Source organism: Sminthopsis crassicaudata, chromosome 1, assembly GCF_048593235.1.
Source record: "Sminthopsis crassicaudata isolate SCR6 chromosome 1, ASM4859323v1, whole genome shotgun sequence".
In the NCBI taxonomy this organism is placed as follows: Eukaryota; Metazoa; Chordata; class Mammalia; order Dasyuromorphia; family Dasyuridae; genus Sminthopsis; species Sminthopsis crassicaudata.
The window spans coordinates 599710422-599724889 of record NC_133617.1 but is presented as its reverse complement, the minus strand read 5'-3'; the positions used below and the strand labels follow the sequence as shown (position 1 = coordinate 599724889).

The 14468-nt window shown below is 34.5% G+C and overlaps 1 long non-coding RNA gene across 1 annotated transcript in view; it reads left to right on the top strand.

The window, feature by feature from the left end:
• The window catches only part of LOC141555445 (uncharacterized), a 75597-nt gene extending 61215 nt beyond the window's left edge, over positions 1–14382 (top strand). Inside the window, exon 3 of the long non-coding RNA XR_012486194.1 lies at positions 14341–14382. This is a non-coding gene — a long non-coding RNA (uncharacterized LOC141555445). The remainder of the gene's footprint in view (positions 1–14340) is intronic.
• Positions 14383–14468: the final 86 nt, after the last annotated feature.

The following is a 14468-nucleotide window of genomic DNA, read 5'->3' as shown; positions in this document are numbered from 1 at the left end:
GATCCATCCCTTTGACAGTTTAGTGAAGCTTATGAATCCCTTCTCACACTCATATTTTAAAATTATAAGAAATGCTAAATTTCAGTTAGAGATTAGTTAATAATTTTTCACATACAAGCTCATAGGCCTTTTGATATATGTATGTATATATATATGTATATATATATATATGTATGTATGTATCTTTTATGAGTCTTAGGTTTTGACCTTTAAATACAACTAAATGATGATTTCTGAGGTTTTTTCTCTTCTAGTTTTAAATACTATTATTTCCCCTACTTTCAAAGAGTGTTCTATCCCTTAAAAGGAAGTTCTCAAGCTGTAGAAAATTTTGTTTACTTTCACCTAGCACTCAAAGGGTTAACATCTCCATTTTTGAGGACTAGGCAAAAGTTAGAAAAGATAACGCTTACATCTATTAAACATTATTTCCCTAAACATACTATTTCATTACAGCTAACCTGACTTGGTCACTTTCTGAATTCTTGGACTCTTAACAAATTCCTCTATGCAAACTAGGGGACTTAGAAATTAAGTAACTTGGTAGTTATTATACAAAGAATACAACAGAATAAATTATTTTTGAAGAGGTAGACTTTAAGACACTAAGACAATGGGTTAGCTCAGTCAATTATGCCTGAAAGTTCAATGAAAATATGCTTTAAACTGGTTATTGGATATGCTGGTACATTTTGTTCAGTTTTTGGATTTGAGTTTTTTTTTTTGTTTGTTTTTAATATTTTCAACTAGTTGCAACTCAGTCAATGTTCCCCTAAGAGCAATAAATAGCTAGCATGCTTACATAGTAATTCATTTGATCCTCATGACAATCCTTGGAGGTAGACCTATCATCACTCTCATTTTACAGATGAAGAAACTAAGACTCAAGGAGGAAAAGACAGCACAATTTCCTGACTCTAATCCAGCACTCTATCTATTGCATTACCTAGATGAACTAGCCCAGTGACTCTGGGCTTACATGGGTTTAGTTCTAGGGGTTAGTGTTGAAAAGGGTCAGTTTTTCTTTTTGTCCTTTTATCCCTACATTGGGTAATCCAGATATAGTTCAAATATGACTTATGTGTGTTTCTTTAAGTGGAAGTGAACAAGGTCTTTGATTACCTCACAGACATTCAATGTATAGTATGAGTATTGGGTATGGAAAAGGTTTTATTTCACGGACTACAAAGAACGCATAAGTCACAAAGGACTCACAGAGACCCATGAACAAATAGAGAAGAACAAAGCATTCAGGTTGTTCATTTGCTTTAATAGGTTCCCCTAAGAAGGTAAAGATACTTTATGAAACTGCTGAACAAATACCATGAGCCTCACACCTGCATAGCCTAAGTAACTCACAGCAAGAGCAGGGTTGAAACTGCCTTAAACTTTACATAGCATGATTCTGCCCTTCGGTCTCAGGTCAGTCCTCCATTGAAGATGGAGAATGATCCTTCTTCAACTGGTACTCTGTTAAGGAAATATCTCTTTGGAAGTCCAGTCCTAGATTATTCCAAGCTAATTAGCTCTTGTTCTCTTAAGACTTCTCAATCTTGCATGGAACAACCATTCTTAGAAATTCTTCACGCTGACCTGAAAGGGAAACAGAAAGGTAAATAAAGGTCAGGAACTGGAAATTTAGAATTGCTTTTTCATGATTACCTAAGCAGGCATAGGTGACTTGCTTTGTGCTTCACCTACAAGTCACCATTTTCTGCGGGGGGGAGAGGAGAAAAGAAAAATCTTCTCCTTCCCCAAACTGTTCAACTCCTATCTGGAAGAAAAAAGGGGAAAAGAAAAAAAGAGGGGATATTTTACACCTTTTATGAGCCATGATGAAGGAAATTAGTTTCCTAACAAGAGTCTGTGCCCCCTACTCTCATTTGACAATTATCTTGGGGGTAGTCCCAGTCACTGAAGACCAGCCAGAAAAATCTGATATGTCTTCATGTCTACTTCCATGAGAAGAAACATTCCTATTTCCTATGATCTCAAAAAGTTGAGTATGAGAATCCATCAAAATGATCAGCTCCCACTCCTCCATTCCCATTGCCCCCTTTACATATTAATGTAGTCTTATGTTTTTTACATAGTGACCTACATATTTTAAATACTGATGACCTAAGATTAATCCCAGAAAGATTAACGCACATATTTTCCACCTCTGCTTGTATCAGTGTGGAGAAGATGATAGAATTTAAAGAATATAAGTGACCTGTGATTTTCAAATATTGACCTTCATGACTTGAATGTCATGCTGCCAAAACAACTAGTTGATAAGTGGATGATTCAACCTATCAAGCAGTTGTTTAATTTTCACAAGGCCAAACAATTAGTTTTGGCCAATGATTTCACTAATGTCATCAGATTGACTGTTTTGTTGGCATGGAAACCTGACCCCTGTGACTTTTCTGCCATCCACGTTCTGATCTCCAGTTTTCCTGACATTTAACACTTTTTGTTGACTGTTTCATAGAGCAGTTTGGGTATTTGTCAACTTTCATTTGTTAACATTCATTTAGATGGTCTCAAACAAAATGGGAGGAGATATTCCTTTTGGTTTAGATCTGTGATTCTATTAATTTGAGGAACTACACGAGTAGAAATTACCTCCATTAATACAAATCAGCACCTGTTTTATAGCTTTAGAAGAAACTCCAAGAGCTAGTGAAGTTCAACTTCCTCAATCATAAAAAATAGAAACTGAGTCCCATGGATGTTGGAAAAATTACTTTCTTCTCTCTATATTATCTATAAAGTGAAAGACTAGATTATATCAAGTGTTCTTAACCTAGGCCCATGATTTTTTCAAATTCTGATAACCATTTCAATATAATTAGTTTCTTTTGTATTTCACTTTTATATATTTTTAAATATTTTATTTTTAAGTTACAAATTATAATATTCAATTTTTAAATTTGAATTTAAAATTTTTCCTTTTCCCCTTTTTCCTTTGTACACTGAGAGAGTAAACAATTTGATATGTCTAATACATGTTCATTCATGTAAAACATAAACATATTCCCATATTAATCATATTGGGACATTTTATGTATTTTTAAATATCAGTTTGAAAAAGAATCTAAAGAATTCACCAGGCTACCAAAGTCCAAGATATTAAAAACATTAAGAGCCCCTAGTATAGATGATTTCTAAAGCTCTATATCTGTGTTCCTATCAATCTAGGACTTCTAAGTCCAAATCCTTCCTCCTTCTCTAGGTAATCTTTTGTAAAATCTTTAAGAGTTTCCTGGAACACTAAGAGGATAAGTAATTTGCCTGTGGCCACAAGTCTGTCAGTTAAAGGACATGAAACTATACCTTTCCAGCTCAAAGACCAGTTTTTTATACAGTAGGCTATGCTGTCTCTAGGGAATAATATATCTATCAACCAATCAATAAACATTTATTAAAACTCTACTATGTGCTAGGCTCTGTGCTAAACTTCCCTCAAGGAGCTTAAAGACTAAAGGGAGCATTCAAAATTTATTATTAGTAATTATTCTGAGCCTGTTGTTGTTCAGTCATTTTTTCAGTCATGCCCAATTCTTAGTGACCCCATTTGGGGTTTTCTTGGTAGAGATACTGGAGTAGTTTGCCATTTTCTTCTCCAGCTCATTTTACAAATATGGAAACTGAAGCAAACAGGGTTAAGTGACTTGTCCAGGGTCACACAACTAGAAAGAGGTTGGATTTGAGCTCAGGAAGATGTCTAGCACTCTATCTACTGTGCCATCTAGATGGTTCTCTATTAAGTTAAGGCAGACAGTTTAAATGGTTAGTCAGTGTCTGACATCAAGTTTGACTTTGGGGTAAAATAAAATACTGAGTCACTTAGCTGCCTATTCTGAGTTTACTCAGGTATAAGAACAGGTATAAGTTTTTTTAAAAAATCTACCTCTGAGTTAAATCATTAAGCTAGATTTATTTAAAATTATTAGTTTAATTTAAACTATTAAATTATTTTAAACTACATTTTAAAGGGACATTACAGTTAGAAAGAAATTTACAAAGGGAACTATTTCCTACTACTTTAAAGAACAAATGGAAACATGAAAGAATTGAATAAGTTAGCCATCCTGAAAATAATAGAAATTTCTTAAAGAGATTTGAAAAAAATCAACTGGATGGGAATCAGGAATGCCCCAGACCCTGCTGTGCTGATGAGGGTGGTTTAGTTTGCATTAATGGTGATCATACTGCCTGAGATATTTCATGAAAATAATGAGCTCTTGTGAAGAGAGGCTTTCATTGGAAGACTAGAAGAGTACTAAATTCTATGAAATAATTTTGTCAGGTTTTAAATTAGTGTAGCAAAATATGCAGTGATTTGAAGGAGAAATCTATGTCAAAAGAAAGAGTAGGAAGATGATTTTTAAGATACTGAAGGACCACAGATTCATTCTGAAGTGTGTAAGAAGCCCAGTTTAAAAAATAAATACTGAAGTGTTGTTACCTTAAAGTTAAAATTTTGCTGGTGAGTACCTACTTGTGTTCTCTGCTTATATAGATTATAATAGCTGCTCCATGTGAATACCAAAGAATTTTAAATATGGTTATTTTAAAATGTTCTATTTTGAATTTCTTTCTCCTTTTCCCCTTCTTCCTTCCTTCCTTCCTTCCTTCCTTCCTTCCTTCCTATCTTCCTTCCTTCCTTCCTTCCTTCCTTCCTTCCTATTTTCCTTCCTTCCTTCCTTCCTTCCTTCCTATCTTCCATCCTTCCTTCCTTCCTTCTTTCCTTCCTTCCTTCCTTCCTTCCTTCCTTCCTTCCTTCCTTCCTTCCTTCCTTCCTTCCTTCCTTCCTTCCTTCCTTCCTTCCTTCCTTCCTTCCTTCCTTCCTTCCTTCCTTCCTTCCTTCCTTCCTTCCTTCCTTCTTTCCTTCTCTCCCTCCCTCCCTCCTTTCCTTTCTTCCTACCTTCTTTTCATCTGATTAGATGACTTGCTGAAGATAATATAACTACTATACATCAGAGATGAAACTTGAACTCAGACTTTTCTAACTCCAAAGCTGAACTTTCCATCTAGTTTACCACTTTCCTTTTCATATTTTGAAATATAAACTGTGAGAATAATGAATAGCTAGGTGGTACAGTGTATATAGCATCAAGCCTAGAAATCAAGAAGATTCCTCTTCCTGAATTCATATCTATCCTTAGACATTTATTGTATGACCTTAGGCAAGACATTTAATCCTGTTTGCCTCAGTTTCCTCATTTGTAAAATAAGGTGAAAAAGAAAATGGCAAACTATTCTAATGTCTTTGCCCAAAAATCCCTCACATAAGCTTCCAAAGAATCAGGCAACTGAAATGACTGAACATCAACAAAATCAATTGTTTCAAAAAGACATAGTTTGGTGTGGTAGAAATAATACTGAACTTAGAATCAGGTCATTAACTTATTTTCCTTATTTGTAAAGTGGGATGGAGGAGAGAAATTTAGGAAATACGAGGAAAGGACTTCATAAAATCAATGATCATTTAAAAAATGCTAGGTCTAATAAATAAGAGGGGGTAAAATAAAAGAATAAAAAAATAGAATAAATATTCTGTTATTCTAATAAAATTCCTAACTCTGCCTCCTGTCTTTTTTTAATCTTTTTTAAAGGGGGAATCTTTATTTTGAAAGAAATTCTAAGGTTATATCTAAAATATAGTTTGAATTTGTCAGTGGTAGTTCAAACAACAGGCTTGTAACTTCTGTATTTCAATATAATTTTCAGAATAATTTTGCTGGAGTGAATTCAACCTTTCATTTAAAAATATGTATGAATAGAATAACCCTATTCTCTTAACTTTATTAGATGTAAGTCAGTGAAAGAAGTGATGACAGGCAAGGAAAATGGATTGACATTTAAAATGTATGTGGGGCCAGTCTAAATTAAGAGGGCCAAAAGGGATTTTTGAGACAGAAAGATTTTCAAAATGTAATTCTAAGGCTTGTAAATATATAAAAAATAACCAACTCTGAAGTCCTAAATCCAGTTTATTCTCATTTTTAAAATAATTTGAATCACAAGTCAAAAAGGAGAAGTGGAAAATTTTCATTTCAATAAAACATATATTTTCATAGATATGCCTTCTAGTAGTACCTAGACAATTATTTTGTTGTTGTTGTTATTGTTCATTCACATTATGATTTCAACAAGAGATACCAGTGTATAGCTTGCAGAGACATGGAGTTCTAGGCCTAAAGTCAGGAATACCTGAAATCAGATTTTGACCTTACTGTGTGCCTCTATAGAAATTACTGACTCAGTTTCCTCAGCTGTAAAATGGGGATCATTATAGTGCCAATTCCCAGGATTGTTGTAAGGATCAAGTGAAATAATAATTGTAAAATGTTTAGCATTAAGTATGTTCTTAATAAATACATGTTTTCCTCTTACAGTACCTATATTGTCTCCTCCGTACACACCCCAATTTGCAGTTAGAACCAGGGTCTAAAAGAAAGTCTACTTATCCAGTTCTGATAGATCAATTTAACCAAAATTGAAAAAGGTAGTCTGAATTCTCAGATGATGAAATTGAAACTATTTCCACTCATATGAAAGAGTGTTCCAAATCACTACTGATCAGAGAAATGCAAATTAAGACAACTCTGAGATACCACTACACACCTGTCAGATTGGCTAAGATGACAGGAACAAATAATAATGATGAATGTTGGAGGGGATGTGGGAAAACTGGGACACTGATACATTGTTGGTGGAGTTGTGAAAGAATCCAGCCATTCTGGAGAGCAATTTGGAATTATGCCCAGAAAGTTGTCAAACTGTGCATACCCTTTGACCCAGCATTGCTGTTATTGGGATTATATCCCAAAGAAATACTAAAGAGCGGAAAGGGACCTGTATGTGCCAAAATGTTTGTGGAAGCTCTTTTTGTTGTAGCTAGAAACTGGAAGTTGAATGGGTGTCCATCAGTTGGAGAATGGTTGGGTAAATTGTGGTATATGAAGGTTATGGAATATTATTGCTCTGTAAGAAATGACCAGCAGGAGGAATACATAGAGGCTTGGAGAGACTTAAATCAACTGTTGCTGAGTGAAATGAGCAGAACCAGAAGATCACTATACACTTCAACAACAATACTGTATGAGGATGTATTCTGATGGAAGTGGAAATCTTCAACATAAAGAAGATCCAACTCACTTCCAGTTGATCAATGATGGACAGAAATAACTACACCCAGAGAAGGAACACTGGGAAGTGAATGTAAATTGTTAGCACTACTGTCTATGTACCCAGGTTACTTATACCTTCGGAAGCTAATAATTAATGTGCAACAAGAAAATGGTATTTACACACATATATTATATCTAGGTTATATTGTAACACATGTAAAATGTATGGGATTATCTGCCATCTGGGGGAGGGAGTGGAAGGAGGGAGGGGATAATTTGGAAAAATGAATAAAAAAAAAAAAAAAAGAAAAAGGTAGTCTGGAATCCAGGGATGATGGATTTGGAATTAGAGGACTGGTATTCGAATTCCTCCATTCCCAATAACCATATGTATGAACTATGGCAAATTGCTTATGTTTCTGGACTCCAGTTTTTTCATCTATAAAAGAAGAAAGGTTTGGACCAAATATTTTCATTTCTGAATCTCTTCTTATACACTATATGAACAGAGAAGGATCAAAGCCTCAGACCCTTGCTAGCTGAATCTAAACAAATTACTTCACCTCTGTTGACTTCAGTTTTCTTAAATATAACATGGGAGTAATAACAGCACCTGAGGATCAAATGAATTAGTAATAAATTTCTTAGTGCAGTTCCTGGCATTTAATAGCTGCTTAATAATACTTACTCCCTTCTCTTCTCTTTTGCTTTAAACTTACTTTTGCAGCAGAGTTCACAATGATTTACCTTTCACTAGGAATATATTTATCAAAGTTACCAAGACCTTGTCTTCATAAAAAAATTATTTGGGATATTTTTGTTGTTGCTGTTAGGTAGTTTCAGCCATGTCCAACTTTTCATGACCCCATTTGGGGTTTTCTTGGCAGAGATACTTTTTTTCATTGCATCATTTCATCTCCCTCAACTTTGAAAAAGTTCTCACTAAAGTGACTCCTATTGGTACCAGTGCTAAGGCCCAGCTGGAGAAATTCAAGATTCAACCAGGCCCATAGGGTAAAGGAGAGCTATTGATAACATTTTTAAAAAAATGTTTGTCTTAGAAGTCAGATTTTATATGGGGAATAGGCTTTACTCCAAGAGTTTCAATAAGCATAGAAAGTGGAAAAGCATGGAGAAAGCCTGTATGTTTTTCCTACACATACAGACATCCATAAATTGGAATTAGAACATCCTCTTGTCTCTCCTAAGAACAGGATTTTTGCAGCCTTTTTGGGTGAGGATCACAGAACACTGAATTGGTTCTAGTCATCCTTCTGCCTGTCTTGTAATCCATCCAAGCTCGATGAAAATTTGAAATAGAATATAAAGTGCCCTGTGCTTTATATAAATATAAAGTTTTTTTATAGAATATGAAGTGCTCATACATGCACAGGCTTTCTCTTAAATTCTGTCTCCTCAACGCATGAGGTTTCTTTTCCAAAGTTTTTTTAGGGTAGAGATAAAACCACACATCACTCTCATAATGAGGATGCTTACTCAAGCACATAATAAGATGTCTTCTATAGTCCCTTTTTGATGCAAGTAATATAATCATACTACAAATTCCTCTACTTTATAGAACAGCATGAAGTCACCTGAAAAGATAACTAACTACAAGACAATAAGAAATAATCTTATTCTTCTACTGTAAGAACAAAGAAGGAAAACTATAGAGAGGAAATGAGAAATAGTTTTCATAAAATTTCTATTTTCAAAACTGAATTAATAATGATTTTGTTCTTATTTTTTAAAGTTCAATGGATGTTTTGAAAACAGGTTTCAGAGTTTCCCTTGGAAAAATTTTATTATTATAATTACAACCTTAAATATCTATTAGATACCTTGTACATTCTCTTCATTATCAGAGAGACTGACAGAGAGAGACAGAGATGGAGACAGAGATTTTCTTCCATAGAATCTGATGATGGAATAAAAGCTTTTTGGGGTTGAAAATACGACCTATATTATCCAGGAAGAGAAGTTAAATGGAACAAATTTGTTATAAAAGTCAGAGGTTCCAGACTAATCTGTATCAGATTTACATACGACCTAAGCTGTACCTTAGGTCATTGATATAGATATATGTCAGGTCTTCTAAATACATGAGAAATAGTCATCTGTTCAGCAACTGTAATTTGTCATCTATAACCCTGAAGCTCACTTCAGTCATCACTGAGAGCAGCTTTTCCAGAGAAGAAAGATATGTTCAAATGCAGGAACTTATATGGAGAAGTAAATACATGAGAAAACAGACTCAGAGAGGTCAGAGTGATTTACTATTTAATAACTGCTTGAGACAGGATTCAGACCCATGTCTCCCTAATCCCTAGTCTAGTCCTCTATTCACCACACACTGTGGTATCTTTTAGGTAAGCTCCAAGTTCTCAGGGGAAGTAACTTCTTGTATCTATTAACTATATATCTAAGAAGAGACCAAGATTGTTCATAAAAATGTGAACATGCTACTCACACCATTCTGGTAAAGTTTTTGCACTGCATTATCTACTTTGATTCCTGATGACTGATCAGTATTAAAGTGAAATTCTAACTTTGGTCACTCTGGAAGCATTTAGTTCAAGGCTACCTACTGTCAGAAATCTCTAGTTCTAAAACAATTTCACTGTCTTGTAGTTGTTATGCACTATTGGATTGTCCAAGAGAAAAAATAAATAGAAATTCCCTGGAAGCAGGAATCGAACAAAGATTAATGGATATAAATTAGAGTTTTGGAGAGGGAAGCTATAATAGACTGTGACATAATAGAGTACCTTTTACTCCTGATAAAACCACAGCTAGAAATGAGAAGCCAGATTTTCAGAAACATATTCACTATTAATAGAGTTGGCCAGGTTGACAAATTAGCCTCATCTCTTTTTTTTTTTTCAGAAAGAGAAAGGTTTTTTTTTTGTTTTTTTTATTTTTCTTTTTATTATTATATATATTTATTTCAATAGATTTTTTTTTACATTTTGAGTTTCAAATTTTTCCCTCTTTCTCTTGCCCACCCACTAAGAAAGCAGGCAACATCAATTATATGGAACTTTGTAAGACATATTTTTATATTAGCTATATCACAAAAAAGCAAAATAATAAAGTGAGAAAATTGTACTTCAATTTGCACTGCACTCAAAATTCAATAGTTTTCTCTCTAGAGGTAGATAGCATTTTCCAACATGAGCCCTTTGGAGTTGTTTTGGATCATTGCATCCATCAAAGTAGCTAAATTCTTTGTAGTTGATCACCATTATAATATTGCTGCTTCTTAGTATATTGATTTCCTGATTATTCTTATTTCATTCTGTTTAATTCAGCACTTCATATAGGTCTTCCCATGTTTTTCTGAAACCATCACCCTGGTCATGTCATGTAGCACCATAGGACTTCATCACAATCAAAAGCCACAACTTATTCAGCCATCTCTAATTGATAGGCGTCACCTCAATTTCCCTCCCCTTTTTTGTTAGTGTTAAAAAGAGTTCCTACAAATTTACCTAAACACATAGGTCCTTGGTTTTTTTTTTTGTTTTTTTTTGGGGGGGGGAGATTGTTGGGTCAAAGAGTATGTATGCACAGTTCTTGAGATCTTTGGTCTTAGTTCCACTCTATTCACTGGAGTGGTTGGACATGTTCAAAGCTCTATTAACAATTCGTTTATTGGATATGTTTGCCCTCATCCCCTCCAGCATTTGCCATTTCTAAAAGTATAAATGGTATCTCAAAATTGCTTTTCCTTATAGTTCTGTGATTAATACTGGTTTAGAGTCTCAGTTGTAGGTCATGACTATGGACTCTCAGAAATTGAATGTGGGAGTCACAAAGCTATGATTTATTACCACCAAATGTTTGATTTGCATACTTATATATCCAGGTTCACATAAAAAATTTGTTGGGAGAAAAGGGTCTGTAACTAGAAAAAAAGTTTAAGAAACTAATTTCAAATATTTTTTCATATGACCATAAATAACTGATTTTTTTCTGAAAACTTTCTATTCATATCTTTTGATCATTTATCAATTGGGGAATGGCTTTTATTTTCATATTGATTCAATTCCCTATATAAGAAAAAAGACCTTTACCAAAAAAAAAAGCCTTGTATAAATTTTATATTACTTCTATCTATGATATCTTTTAGCAAAATTTAGTTTCCCTGATTGTGTCTTTTAATTAGTTCTCTTTTAGCTTTTGCTTTGACATCTCTGCCTTTTTTACTTTATTATAAAAATTAGGTCAGGGAAATGATGCAGATGTTTAAGACATTAGACAAAGCTTCACATAGAGACAGTGTAGAATAATAGATTTGGAGCAAACAACTAAGGTTTAATACTGGCTCTGCTTTATGCAAGCCAATTCTCTTCTTTGGGTTTCAGCTCTTCATCTGTAAAATGACTTGAGTAGACGAGATGTTCTCTGGGGTCTCTTTCAGTTCTAAGTCCCATGACCTTATAATATTCTTTCAGACAAAAGAGAGATGCAGATTAGTCAATAAGTAATAACAGGTGAACTCTTAGATGGTTGAACAATAGTATCCAAAGAGTCTTAATGAATATGTCAATTTAGAAGAAAATTTCTATTGATGCACCATAGGGCTCTTGTGCTTGCTCTGACTGCTTTCATAATTTTATCCATTGTTACCTGGATAAAGACATAAAAGGCTATTTTTGCTCACCTAATTTATGGAAAGATGCCAGAATACAATGAGCCACTCAAAGCTGGAGAGTTTGAACAAATACTTCTTTTACTAAAATCATTCTAATGCCCTCAGGTAGAGGCAATTCTCAAAGCTGTTTGAAAGCTGCCCAGAGGATTAAAAACAAATAAAAAAGCCACTAGCAAGGTTAAAAAAGCAGTCAGCCAGGAGCTTTCCTGGAGCCTCAGGAGTTCTCTGCCAAAGTCTCAAAAATGACTTTCATGCTTCTCTTGCCCAAGGGGTCCATAACTGGGCCCAGTTCAATCTGCTTGAAGGCAGTGTTAATATGGACTACCCCAGGTCTGCACCATAGTCCTCCACTTGCAACAGTTCCATGGTTTTGTTGTGAGAGCATAGTAGGGTTAACTTATAAATTGCCAGTTCTTGGCCCATAGGAGAGCGTGAACTCATAGTCATTTGCAATAGAATCCAAATCCAATTTTGAAAGGATGGAACAATTGGTAAATAAGACAAAAGTTTAAAAATGTGTTGCCTTAAATTTGATTTTAAGAAAATTACTTGCACATGTATAGGATAGAAAATAATTGGTTTTATAGCAAGGCAGATGAAAAAGACCTATTTATTTTAGTTGTCCATGGACATTTCAAAATGAGCCAATAGTAGAATAAAAATATTTTAAATATTAAAAGCAATATGTAAATGAATTATTAGAAGTCTGGAGGCATGACACTGGATTTTTATGCTTCTCTGCCTTGGTCATCTTTGTCTGTTGAACTTTTACACATCCTTTAAAATCCTCCTGCCTCTTCCTTCTCTACCCTCAAACTTTGAAATACTCAGACTTCACATTCATCCATCCATTCATCAAGCAAACATTCACCATATTTTATTATATACAAAGAACTATAATACAAAGAAACATTAAAAACAGTTCCTTCCTCAAGAAACTTACATTATAGTAGGAGAGACAACATGGAAATAAGTAAGTATACACGAAGGCCATTTAGAATAGACACCTAAAGAATTATTGGCTAACTGGCCAAATGGATTGGCTAAAACTCATCTGGAGGATTATGGGAAGTTTACTTTAAGAAGGATTTTAACAATCTAGAATACAACTAGGATAGGAAACTATCTGGAAAATGTCTCAGGAAACAGCTTAGGAGCAAAAGGTAGTTAGTTTGAAGAAGAAAAAAAAACTGGGCCTGAGCATTATTTATAATTGGACATTGTTCAGTTTTCCTTTTTTAGTGATTTTTATTTTACATTGTTTTAATTGTTGAGTATAGTATCTGCATACTAAGCTTCACGTCAGTTCATATATCTTCCCATTTGCTTGTCTTTATGTTATAATTTCTTACTCAGCAATGATATCCCTTTATATTCATGTACTTCAATTTATTTAGCTCTTCTTCAAAAGATGTCTCACCAAAAAATAAGAGAGGAAGAACAAGGCTATCTAAAAACAGACTTGTCAAGCTTTACCCAATGAGAAGTCTCAAGGCTGATTTTTATTTGTTTGTTTTCAGATTGAACTTCATTCAAGACCCCAGAATTAGTACTATATAGGTCTGAACATGAGCTAGAAGCACTTTTTAATAGAGTGTGTTAATCCATCTAGGAACAGTGCTGATCACTAGTCTTATTATGCTTATCAACAAGAACCAGCTACTAAAAAGTAGTCCCAGCTGGTTATGAGCTCCTCCCACCCCCAGGAAATAAAGGAGAAAACAGCAATTTTTATGATTCTCATAGAGTGAGAAACTTCAATCCCACTTTCCACCCTCTTTGTGGGTGCCATTTTGCTAATGGCAAGGGCAAAGAGGGATGTACCACATGCATTATGGAGCTGATTTCTTGACTATAACCATCAGGCATTGGAAAAACTCTTTCTCATGCTGCGTTTCAGTGACACTTAACCATGTGAACATACCATCATGAGGACAACCCACAGAAGCATGGTTTAACTTCAAATAGTTCTTTTACTTATTACCAGAGTAATTAAAGAAAAGGAATAATATTGAATATGTAATAAATCAATTACCACATGGACTATGTACCCAGATGTCTATAAATCTTGGCAACCCTGAGCATTCTGTTATTATTATTTCAGTTGTGTGCACCTCTTCTTGAGTTCATCTGAAATTTCCTTGACAAAGTTATTAGAGTGGTTTGCCATTTCTTTTTCTAATTCATTTTACAGATGTGGAAACTGAATCAGGCAGGATTGAGGGACTTGCTCAAGGTCACACAATAGACATTTCCTAAACTCAGGAGTTCTGAGACCCAATTCAGGTTCCTATCATTTCCTCCCACTGAGAATGAGCAAACTTCCCCAATATTAGTAATGTGCATTACCAAATTTGTTCCCATAGACTTTTCCACTCACAGTTTCCTAAAGGGTCAAGAGCAAGTAGAACTGAGGATCTGAGGAACCAGGGCCAGCTCCTGTTGTTTTAATATTCACAATTTTGTGACTAGCAATAACTTCTGATCCATCCTCCAAGGACTTCTTGAGGCAATAGATTTATTGGCAGGACTTCATGAAAATTTGATCAATCTTTACAGAAAGGAAGCAAGAAGAATAGAACTGAGGGAAGGTCATGGCTGAAATTCTTCCTGTGGACCTTGTACCAGTAACAAAATGTGGAAAGTAAGGTATTTACAGTATGGACTTCAAAGGTTTTCCATAGATA